At 47.6% G+C, this 10,046-nt stretch overlaps 1 protein-coding gene across 1 annotated transcript in view; it reads left to right on the forward strand.

Moving 5' to 3' along the window:
• Positions 1-10,046, forward strand: part of CANT1 (calcium activated nucleotidase 1) — a 56,791-nt gene that overhangs the window by 3,295 nt on the left and 43,450 nt on the right. The gene's annotated exons all lie outside the window — the stretch shown is intronic.

A 10,046-nucleotide genomic window follows, 5' to 3' on the forward strand; every position in this document is an offset into this window, starting at 1 on the left:
TGGCACATTTAGGGGCGGGTGCGTGTAGTTTGAACACAGAACTTCCAGATGCCTCTGGAGGTGGGTCTTAAACATGTCATCTCCCTTTTTTGGTTTTTAGCCTCTTCAGATTTCTCTTTCTTCCTGGGCCCATTTTGCTAATAAATGTTTTCCTAGAAAAGTGTCCATTTCATTGAGGTTTTCGAATGTGGGTATTAAGTCCTTCCTGATCATAGTTCTATCTCTTGGCGATGCCCCCTCTTCAATTCCAACGTGTTTGTGTCGTCGTCTTTTTCTTCCTTGCCGCGTTCTGCTGCCGATTGTCTCTGTGATTCGTCTTCTCAAAACAGCAGCCCTTGGGGTTGTTCTATTTTGGGGTTTGTTTTCTGTTTCCCTAACCTCCGCTTTTATTTTCTTTCCTCTTATTTTCTTTGGATTTATTCTCTTGTTCTTTTTCTGGTTTCAAAAGTGGACAGTTTGGTTCGCTCCTCTGTAAATCTTTCTTGTTTTTGTACACGTGCAGCAGGGGAACCCGTGTCTCCCCGAGAAGGACTCACACCGTGTCCCCCAGGTTTCCACAGGCAGCACTGACATTTCCACCAAGTTCTAAATACTTCACAAATTCTGTTAGCTCCTCTCTGCGCCATCCAGAACGGCCCTTGACTTCGCTGCAGGAGAATTCGTCAGTCTTGTCTGTTAGGATTAGTCCTTTTGTGTCTTTTTCAAAATGTATTTCCCTACCCCAAAGACATGAACATATGGAATGCTGCATCCGGTTTTCTAGAAGTGCTGCTGTCTTGCCTTTCCCCTTCAGATCCTCAGCTCAGCTGGAGTCATTTTTGTTTACGACGTGAGGGAGGACGGCCCATTTTATTTTTCATCATACGGATCCCCAGTCATTCTGTGGTTTTTGGAAAGTCTCCCCTTCATCCCGTGCTCCGCAGGGCTCCTTTCTGGAAAATCAGTGTCCATACGTGCTTGAGTCTGTTTGGAGCTCTCTGATGTTGTGATTTGATAATAAGAAATGTATACTTGGGGGGTGCCTGGGTGGTTCCGTCGGTGAAGCTCAGTATGCCTTTGGCTCAGGTCATGATCGCGGGGTCCTGGGATCGAGCCCCGGGGTTGAGCTCCCTGCTTATGGGGAGTCTGCTTTTCCCTCTCTCTCTGCCCCTCCCCCTCTCCCTTCCCTCCCTCCCTCTCTCTCTCTCTCCCCCTCTTCTCTCAAATAAATAAATAAAATCTTAAAAGAAAGAAAGAAAGAAAGAGAGAGAGAGAAAGAAAGAAAGAAAGAAAAGAAAGAAAGAAAAAAAAGAAAAGAAAAAAAGAAAAGAAAAGAAAAGAAAAGAAAAGAAAAGAAAAGAAAAGAAAAGAAAAGAAATGTATATTCGGTCATTGTTTCTGTCACAGAGCTCCTAAACCCTTGGAATTTCCTAAGTGATAAAAGAGCCATAAAGGTGTCTCTTGTTAATTGTTAGCCCCTTTCTACCACACCAGAGTTTATGTCAGGGAATCTGACTTCCCAGACTTCTGGAAAGCCCCTAAACATGGGGGCTGGTTTGACCTGGAACCAACCTCGATGAGAGGGTTGGAACTTTCGGGACCACCCCCACCACCTCCTGGGAGGGGAAAGGGACTGACCCTGAGTTCACTGCCACTGGCCAATGATTCAGTCAACCGTGCCCGTGCAGTGAAGCCTCTGTGCAGATCCCTGAGCGGCAGGGTTGGGAGAGTCCGGGCTGGTGAGCCAATGGAGGTGCTGGGAGGGTGGTACGCCCCCCCACCCCTGCCCAGAGGGCTCGTGGAACGTCCACACCCCTTCCCACATCTCTTCCATCCGGCTGTTCCTGGCTATAAACTCTTATAAGTCTCATGCACATCCAGTCCTGCCTTGATGTTTGCTTCTCAGAGGACAAGACCCACACACCGTCCACAGGTTTGGATTTTATGCTGAATGATGTTCCGTAGTTCTCCGCACAGACATCCTACACACCTGCTGTTAAATTTACTCCAATAGGTAAAGACGTGCGTAAGTGGCATCTCTGATGGGTTAGATATGGCTGCAAATTCTCTTCCCCTCCTCCCAACAAAGGATGGAGTCTATTACCCACTTCTCTGGGCTGACTGGGGGAATATGGCCAAAGGCGCTGTGGTGGGACTTGTGAGTCTAGGTCTCAGAAAGCCGTGCAGCTTCTGCCCCTGTCCCCTTGGTCCCCTGTGCTGAGAGCGCCATGCTGTAAAGAAGGAGTGCAGGGGATGGGATGGAGGACACTTGGAGAGCGAGCCCCACAGGCCCCGGCCATGCTCGTGAGCCCGACGTCGGCCACCTGCCCCAGCCCCACTGCAGACCCAGCGAGGGAGCCCAGCGAGGCCAGCAGAAAGAAGCACCCAGCCACCCTCCAGACTCAGGAGAAACAATGAGGTGTGGGTCTGTTTGAGATACTGAGCATTTTAAGTGGTTTGTTACGTGACAAATGATAACGAATTCAGGGTTTGTTTTCAGATCTCATCTTCTGTCTGTTGCTGGTGCGGCGGTTTTGTACGTTGACTGTACATCCGTCAATTACTATCAGATCTCATCTTCTGCCTGTTGCTGGTGCGGCGGTTTTGTACGTTGACTGTACATCCGTCAATCACCAATTATCCGCACGTTCTTTTGGGTGTTCTGTGTAACGCATCAGCTGCGGATAACGGCAGTTTTATTTCCTCCTTTTCTAAATCCTCACATCTTGCCTTAACTTTCCCTTCCCTACCGCACAGGCAGAGACCTCCGAAGCAACGCCGGAGGAGTGTCCTCGCAGCGTCCTTGCCTTGCCCCCAGTCCGCGAGAGACAGCTTGCCGCACTTTGCCTGTAGTTCCGGTGTTTGCTGGTGGTGTTTCCGCAGATGTGCTTTATTAGGCAAGGGACCCTCGCCCATAGCAGGTGTACCGAGACTCTTCCATCCTGAATGGTAACTGAGTCTCATCAAACATGTTCTCTGTGAGTCCCTGTTAATGTGATAAAACCCATGGACTTTACGATGTTATCCAAGCCTGTCTTCCCACAATAAACCCAGTCTGCTTGAGACGCGTCGTCTTCCCTCCTCCTGCTGGCTTCATGGCTGTTAGGCTTTCTCCCTCCTCTGTCTGAGCAAGAGAGGGACCGGCCGCACTCCCCTCTCCCCGCAGCGCTCTCCCTAACATTATGATCGTCTCCTAGAACAGGTGGGGAATAGGCCCTTTTCTCTTTTCGGGGAGAGTCTGGGCAAGATGAAGGTTGCTTGTCCACAAACATTTGGTAAGAGGTGACTCATAAAACAATCTGAGCCCACAAGTTGATTCTGTTAAAAGCTTTTTAATTACAGATTCTATCCGATTCCTTTACGACTCTTCAGATCTTCCCTTTCCTCCCGCATCACTGTCAGGAGTTGTGTTTTTTGGAAACAGGAAAGTGCTCGTTTCATCTCGTTTTCCAGATGTGTCGCCGTCACATTGTCCCCAATATTCAGGCACTGTTTTCCGTGTCTGTAGCATCTGGAGTGATGTTCCCTTTGTTTCTCTTCCTATTTCCTTGTTTTTTCCTTTCATCTTTGTTGTCTCCTTCCTCTTCCTTTCCTTGGGTTCATTTGATGCTCTTTCCCTAAGTTCTTGAAGGTTGAAGGCTCGTTTCATTGATTCTCAGCCGTTCTTCGTCTCTGATACTTGGGTGAAGGCAGCGTGTTGAGTGTGGCTTGAGTATAGCCCACAGGTTATGATACATCGTGGGGTATTTTTTTTTTCATTTTAATTAATTTCAAAATATTTTCTAATTTTCTTGTTGTTTTTTTTAAGATTTTATTTATTTATTTGACACAGAGAGAGACGGCGAGAGAGGGGACACAAGTAGGGGCAGAGGGAGAGGGAGAAGCAGGCTTCCCAATGCGGGGCTCGATCCCAGGCCCCTGGGATCATGACCTGAGCCGAAGGCAGACGCTTAATGACTGAGCCACCCAGGCGCCCCGTCGTGATTTGTTTTTTAATCCATGGGTTGTTTTGAAGTATATTTCCTAACTCCCAAACATATGGGGATCACTGAATTGTATTTAGCATCCCTGAATTATATACTTGAGTATACAACTGAATATACTCAGAGAAAATACTCCGTATGATTCAGTCCTTCAAAAGTAAAACTTGCCTTCTGGCTAACACCGGGTCAATTTTCTAAAAATTAGGCCATGCTTGCCTGAAAAGATAGTGTATTTTGCGGTCGATGTTCTGTAAATGACCATTAAGTTAGATCTTCTTACCATATTTCTCAAATCCTCTATTTATTGATTTTTTTAAGAATATGATTATTCGAAGGGGCACCTGGGTGGCTCAGTCATCTGAGCGTCCGACTCCTGGTTTGGGCTCAGGTCATGATCCCAGTCCGGCTCTATGCTCAGCCCAGAGTCTGCTTGAGACCCTCTCTTTTCTCCTTCTCCCTCTGCCCCTCCCTCTGCTTGCACAGGCACTCGCACTCTCTCTCTTTCTAAAATAAATAACTAAATCTTAAAAAAAAAAAAAAGAATATGATTATTCTATCGGTTACTGAGAGGGGTGTGGTAAAATTTCCCACTAGGATTGTGCGTTTGTTTTTTCCCGTTCATTTGCCTCTATGTATTTTGAGTCTGTGTTATTAGGTGCATGTAGACTTTAAATTTACCTTCTCTTTTCCTGGTGAATTGACTGAGCAATCATCATGAAATGACCACCTTGGTTCCTAGTAACGCTTTATGCATTAATGTCTACTTTGTCTGATGTGATAGTTTTGTGGGTTTTTTTTTTTTAGAGAGCTAGAGAGAAGGCAGGCACACATGCATGAGTGGGGTAGGGAGGGGCAGAGGGAGAGAGAGAATCTTAAGCAGGCTTCACGCTCAGCGTGGAGCCAGACCAGGGCTCAATCTCAGACTCTGAGATCATGACTTGAGCCGAAATCAGGAGTCAAACGCTGAACGGACTGAGCCACCCAGGCTCCCATACCAGCTTGCTGCTAATTCACACTGGCAAGGTATCTCCTTCCACTGTTTTCCTCTCAGTCTTTCTAGAGTCCTATATTTTAGCTTTTCCCCTATAAATGTAGTTGGATTTTTTTAAATCCAATATAATAATCTTTGCCTTTTAATTAGAGCAATTAGTCCATTGACATCTAATGTAATCACATATGTATTTGGTTTTATTTAATTTTTTTAAAGATTGTATTTATTTATTTGACAGAGAGACAGCCAGCGAGAGAGGGAACACAAGGAGGGGGAGTGGGAGAGGAAGACGCAGGCTCCCAGCGGAGGAGCCTGACATGGGGCTCGATCCCAGAACGCCGGGATCACGCCCTGAGGCAAAGGCAGACGCTTAACAACTGAGCCACCCAGGTGCCCCTGTATTTGGTTTTAAACCTACCATTTTCCTAAGTGTTTTATATTTTTCCTCCCTAGTCTACATTCTTGTTTTTCTCCTTTCTTGCCATTTTTAAATTGATGGAGTGCTTTTTAAAATTTCGTCCCCTCCCCCATCAGCTTGGATGTTATACCCCCTTTTACTATTATTTATTGGTTACTCCAGAAACTACTGCTTGCACCCTCCACTTATCAAAGTCAAATGTTATTTGTTACTTTTACTTATTGCCAAGACAGGGTATGCATGACAGGATGCCTGAACCCCGTGTACCCCTAGACCCATTATTTGTGCATGATAAAGCAAACTAAGCTAGTTCAACAATCATCTTCTTATCACACTCAGATTCTGTGGGTTTTCGGAACTTGGAAAGGGCACAGAGGGGCCCTCTTGCCTCTACGGTCATACAGGAAACTCTGTTTAACTTGCTGACTTCCAGACTGTTTCCCAAGATGTATTTTTTTTTTAAGATTTTGTTTATTTTATTTCAGAGAGAGAGAGACTGAGAGAACAAGTGGGAGGAGGGACAGAGGGAGAAGCAGACTCCCCGTGGAGCAGGGAGCCCGATGCGGGACTCGATCCCAGGACCCTGGGATCATGACCTGAGCGGAAGGCAGACGCTGCACTGACTGAGCCACCCAGATGCCCCCAAGACGTATTTTTGACTATATCCCGGCGCTGTTTGTTTAGAATTACCACCCAGTGTACCATTTTGTCGTTCACGTCGGCGTTCCTGACCTTCCCTCTGGAGTCACGCTCACTTTGTGCAGGGCTGCCGTCGGCAATGGCTCCCAAGTTTTGTTTGCTTGAAACTGTCTTTATTTTTTATACTGTCGTTGGGACTTTATTTAGGTCACAACTATGACTTTTCAGTCCCTCACACATGCCATCCCCTCTCACTCGGCTTCCACCCCTTCTGTCCGAGGTCAGCTGTCAGGCTCATTACTGCTCCTGGGGAAGAAAACATTTCCCCCTTCCTGTGGTCCAGCTTTCCTCCTTGTCTTGGTGTGTAACGGTTTCCCCACCGCGTCCCTGCGGGCTGCGCCCATGCTTTCATTCTGCGGCTGGTGATTCGCGGAGTTTCTTGAGCCTGTGCCTTCGTGACTTCCATCCGTCAGGTGAAATTCTCAGCCGCTTTCTTCTCAGATACCGTTTCTGTGGCATTCTCCGGGACGCCAGCCACCCACACGTTGGGCTTTCTCCCTGTGTGGATATGTCTCCGCTCTGTATTTCCCCTCCCTTCATCTCGCCATGCTCCTTTCTGAATATCTTCTGATTTATCTTCTAGGCCACTGATTTTTCCCTTCAGCTCTGTACAACGTGCTGGCACGCTCCTCCGTGTCTCTCGTTCCGTTTCTCACTCCTGGGCGTTCCCTTTGATTTATTATTATTCATGAGTGTAAGTTTCAAGTTCTCCGCCACAATCGTGTCTTACTTTTATCTCCTCAAATGTAGCAAGCATCGCGGTGCTAATGCTTGATTGTGATAATGCTGCTGTGGGTCCCCCCCCCCCCACGGCAAGGATGCAATACACACTTGTTGGATATTTTTAGTGAGGAGGCTCTGGGACCGAATGGCCGGCTCACTTGGTGGCTATCTCAATTGAACGGTTGGAATGTTTTCTTATCTTTAAGCAGGGAGATTTCCGAGTTATCTAGAGTATACAAACTTCTACCCTTATTTGTGAAAATCTCTAACGTGGAAATTTCTTGTCCTCGCCTGACCATCTGCATAAAGAGAAGTGGGCTCTGCTCCATTCTGCCCTGGGAGGAGCTGGTTACCAGGGCCGGCTGATGTAGGGCATCTGAGGTCACTTCGCCTTTCCAAGCCCTCCTGCAGCTGTGTGGGGACATCAGAGAGAAAGGCATGGTCCTCAATTAGCTGTTCCTTCTGGAATGCTTCCCTTGGCACCTGAGTCAGCCTCCTGCGTTTGTGTGATCTCATCCAACAGTTGGTTTCCAAAATGCTTGTTAAATAATGCTCTTGGAAGAACTGAGCCTGGCGATCCCACCCCACCTCACTGAACCCTGGACCCTGACCCCCCCCCCCCCCGAGCCACGCCCAGAATAATGAGACTGGCTCTGAAGATCTCCTGTCTGGAGCTCCGGGACTCCCCAGGCCTCAACAGAGAAGGGCAAGGCATTCTAGTATGTGTGTGAGCATGTGTGTTTGTAATACTGAGATACAATTTACACAACATACCATTTGCCCATTTCAAGTGTGCCGTCCATGGTTTTAGTATATTCTCACAGTCACGTGACCACCCCACCACCCATTTTAGAACATTTTCGTCACTCCAAAAAGAAAACCCTGTCCCTGTTAGCACTCACTCCCCTCCCCCAAACCTCACCCCTGGAAACCTCTAATCTACTTTCTGTCTTTATGGATTTTCCAGTTCAGGACATTTCACATAAATGGAATCATGCACTATGTGGTCTTTTGTGACTGGCTGCTTTCCCTTGGCTTCGTGGGTCTGAGGCCCATCGGTGCTGGAGCAGGCGTCCATACTTTCTTTACAGCTGAGTACCGTTCTCTCATACGGACAGACCACGTTTTTTCATTTATTCATCACCCGATGGACATTTGGATTGTTTCCTCTTTTTTACTATGAATAATGCTGCCCAGGACATTTATCTACAATGCTTTCATTTCTTTTGGGGATACACCTAGCAGTGGAATCGCCGGGTCACCTGTAGCTCTGTTTAATATTCTGAGGAAGCATGGGACTGTTTTCCAAAGTGGCTGCACCATTTTAGATTCCTGCCAGCCAAGTCTGAGGGTGACAACCTCTCTCCATCCTTGCCAACATTTGTTGTTTTGAAAACAGCCATCCTGTTCGTTGTGAAGTTGTATCTCACTGTGGTTTTGACTTGCATTTCCCTGGTGGCTGATGAAACAGCCTCTTTGCATGTGCTTATCGGTCATTTGTCAATCTTCTTTGAGAAATGTTTATGGAGACCCTTTGCCTATTTGTAATTTGGGATTTTTAACTATTGAGTTGCAAGAGTTCTTAATATACTCTAGATATAAGTCCCTTGTCAGATCTATGATTTACAAATATTTTCTCCCATTCCATGCTGTCCCTTCACTTTCTCAGTCATGTCCTTTGAAGCCCAGAATTTTATATTTTGGCGGTGTCTGATTTATCTGTTTTCCCTTGCGTTACTTGGGGTTTGGTGTCGCATCTAGGAAACTACCGCCTGATACAGGACGTGAAGATTTATAGCCATACTTTATCTAGGAATTTTGTACTTTTAGCCCTTCTAATGAGAACTTTGATCCACTCTGAGATAATTTTTGTATACGGTGTAAGGTAGGGATCCAGCTCCATGCTTTTGCATCCGGAGGCATCTTGTTTTATTTATTGTTTTCTGTTACCTTTTTGTTGTTGTTGTTGTTTTTCATGATCTGGGAGAAGGTCTCATTTTATTCTCATTACTATGGCCCCAAAAACCCAGTTTGCCATCATACTGTTGTGTTCTTGCCCATGTGGGCACACACACACCAAAACCCCGTAGGATGGGGAGTGCACGCCTCACCATTCCCACCCCTGGCCACGGAGCCTCCTGAAAGTTGTAGCGTCAACAGTTCTCTCCTTCGGCTGAGTCATCGGCTGTTTCTAAGCCCTTTTGCTAAAACACTAGTATTTGTTTTGCAACTGACTTTATCAGGTCTTTTCCAGAAATGGTTAGTCAAATCCTTACTAGCGAGGTCAGGGCACAGGGAAAGGGGCCTACGCAGCGTAAACAGTTTGGAGGGGGGGGGTCAAATGGAGCAGACAACTAGGTGCCACGTGTGCAGTTCTTCCGAGAAGCCTACGTCCATGTCAGACTGCAGTTAACATCCCTGAAAAGTCCTCTGGAAGGCAAGTACCCCATCTTAGTTGCTGTGATGCCCCCAGCACCTAGCACCACAAAGCGGGAGCAGGGTAAATATTTGGAGAGTGAGAAATGCAATCGGGGAGGGAGTGGGAAGACAGTGGCAGGAAGGACTGGGCATGGGGAGAGCTCAGAGCGTGAGAGAGGACATTGTGTGGGCTCCGGAGCGGGTGCCGCCTCGTCCCCCATGGTGACGTGGCGGGCGATAGAACAGGTGTTACGATGTCTCTGTGACTGTACCCCGAGGCAGTAGGCCCTTGCCTGAAGCTGACCCTTTCCTTCCATGCGTCTTTGGGAGATACCCTCAGCCCCTCCTCCCCGCTGCGCAGAAGGCACTTCCTTCCATGGACGGCCGCGGCTCTGTCCATGGTGCCTGCTCTTTGTCTTACGGAGGGCAGAATTGCAGTGTCTGCCTGTTCCTGCCTGGCCCCAGCCCAAGGCTGAGCACCGGCTGATCCTAGAACCAGGGAAAAGGAGGACACCAGTTGTTGCCAGCCTCCCGGCCATCGGGCAAGGGCCCTGGCCGCTAACCCAGTTGGCAGGCCGTGGAGAGAAGAGAAAGAAACATCTGCTCGTCACTGCTTGAGCATAAAGGAAGCTGTTGGTGGGTGTATTCAAGCCTGTAGGTCATTGTAGTAGGTTGAATTGTATCCGCCCAAAAGGTATGTCCAAGTCCTCACCCCCGAGACCCGTGACTGTGACCTTACTTGGAAATGAGGTCTGTGCCGATGTAATTAAGTGAAGGATCTTGAGAGGAGATCGTCCTGGATTTAGGATGGGCCTTAAATCCAATGTCAGGTGTC

The sequence above is a fragment of the Ursus americanus genome, chromosome 23, assembly GCF_024610735.1.
Source record: "Ursus americanus isolate L20-20 chromosome 23, mUrsAme1.1.p, whole genome shotgun sequence".
Lineage (NCBI taxonomy): Eukaryota > Metazoa > Chordata > Mammalia > Carnivora > Ursidae > Ursus > Ursus americanus.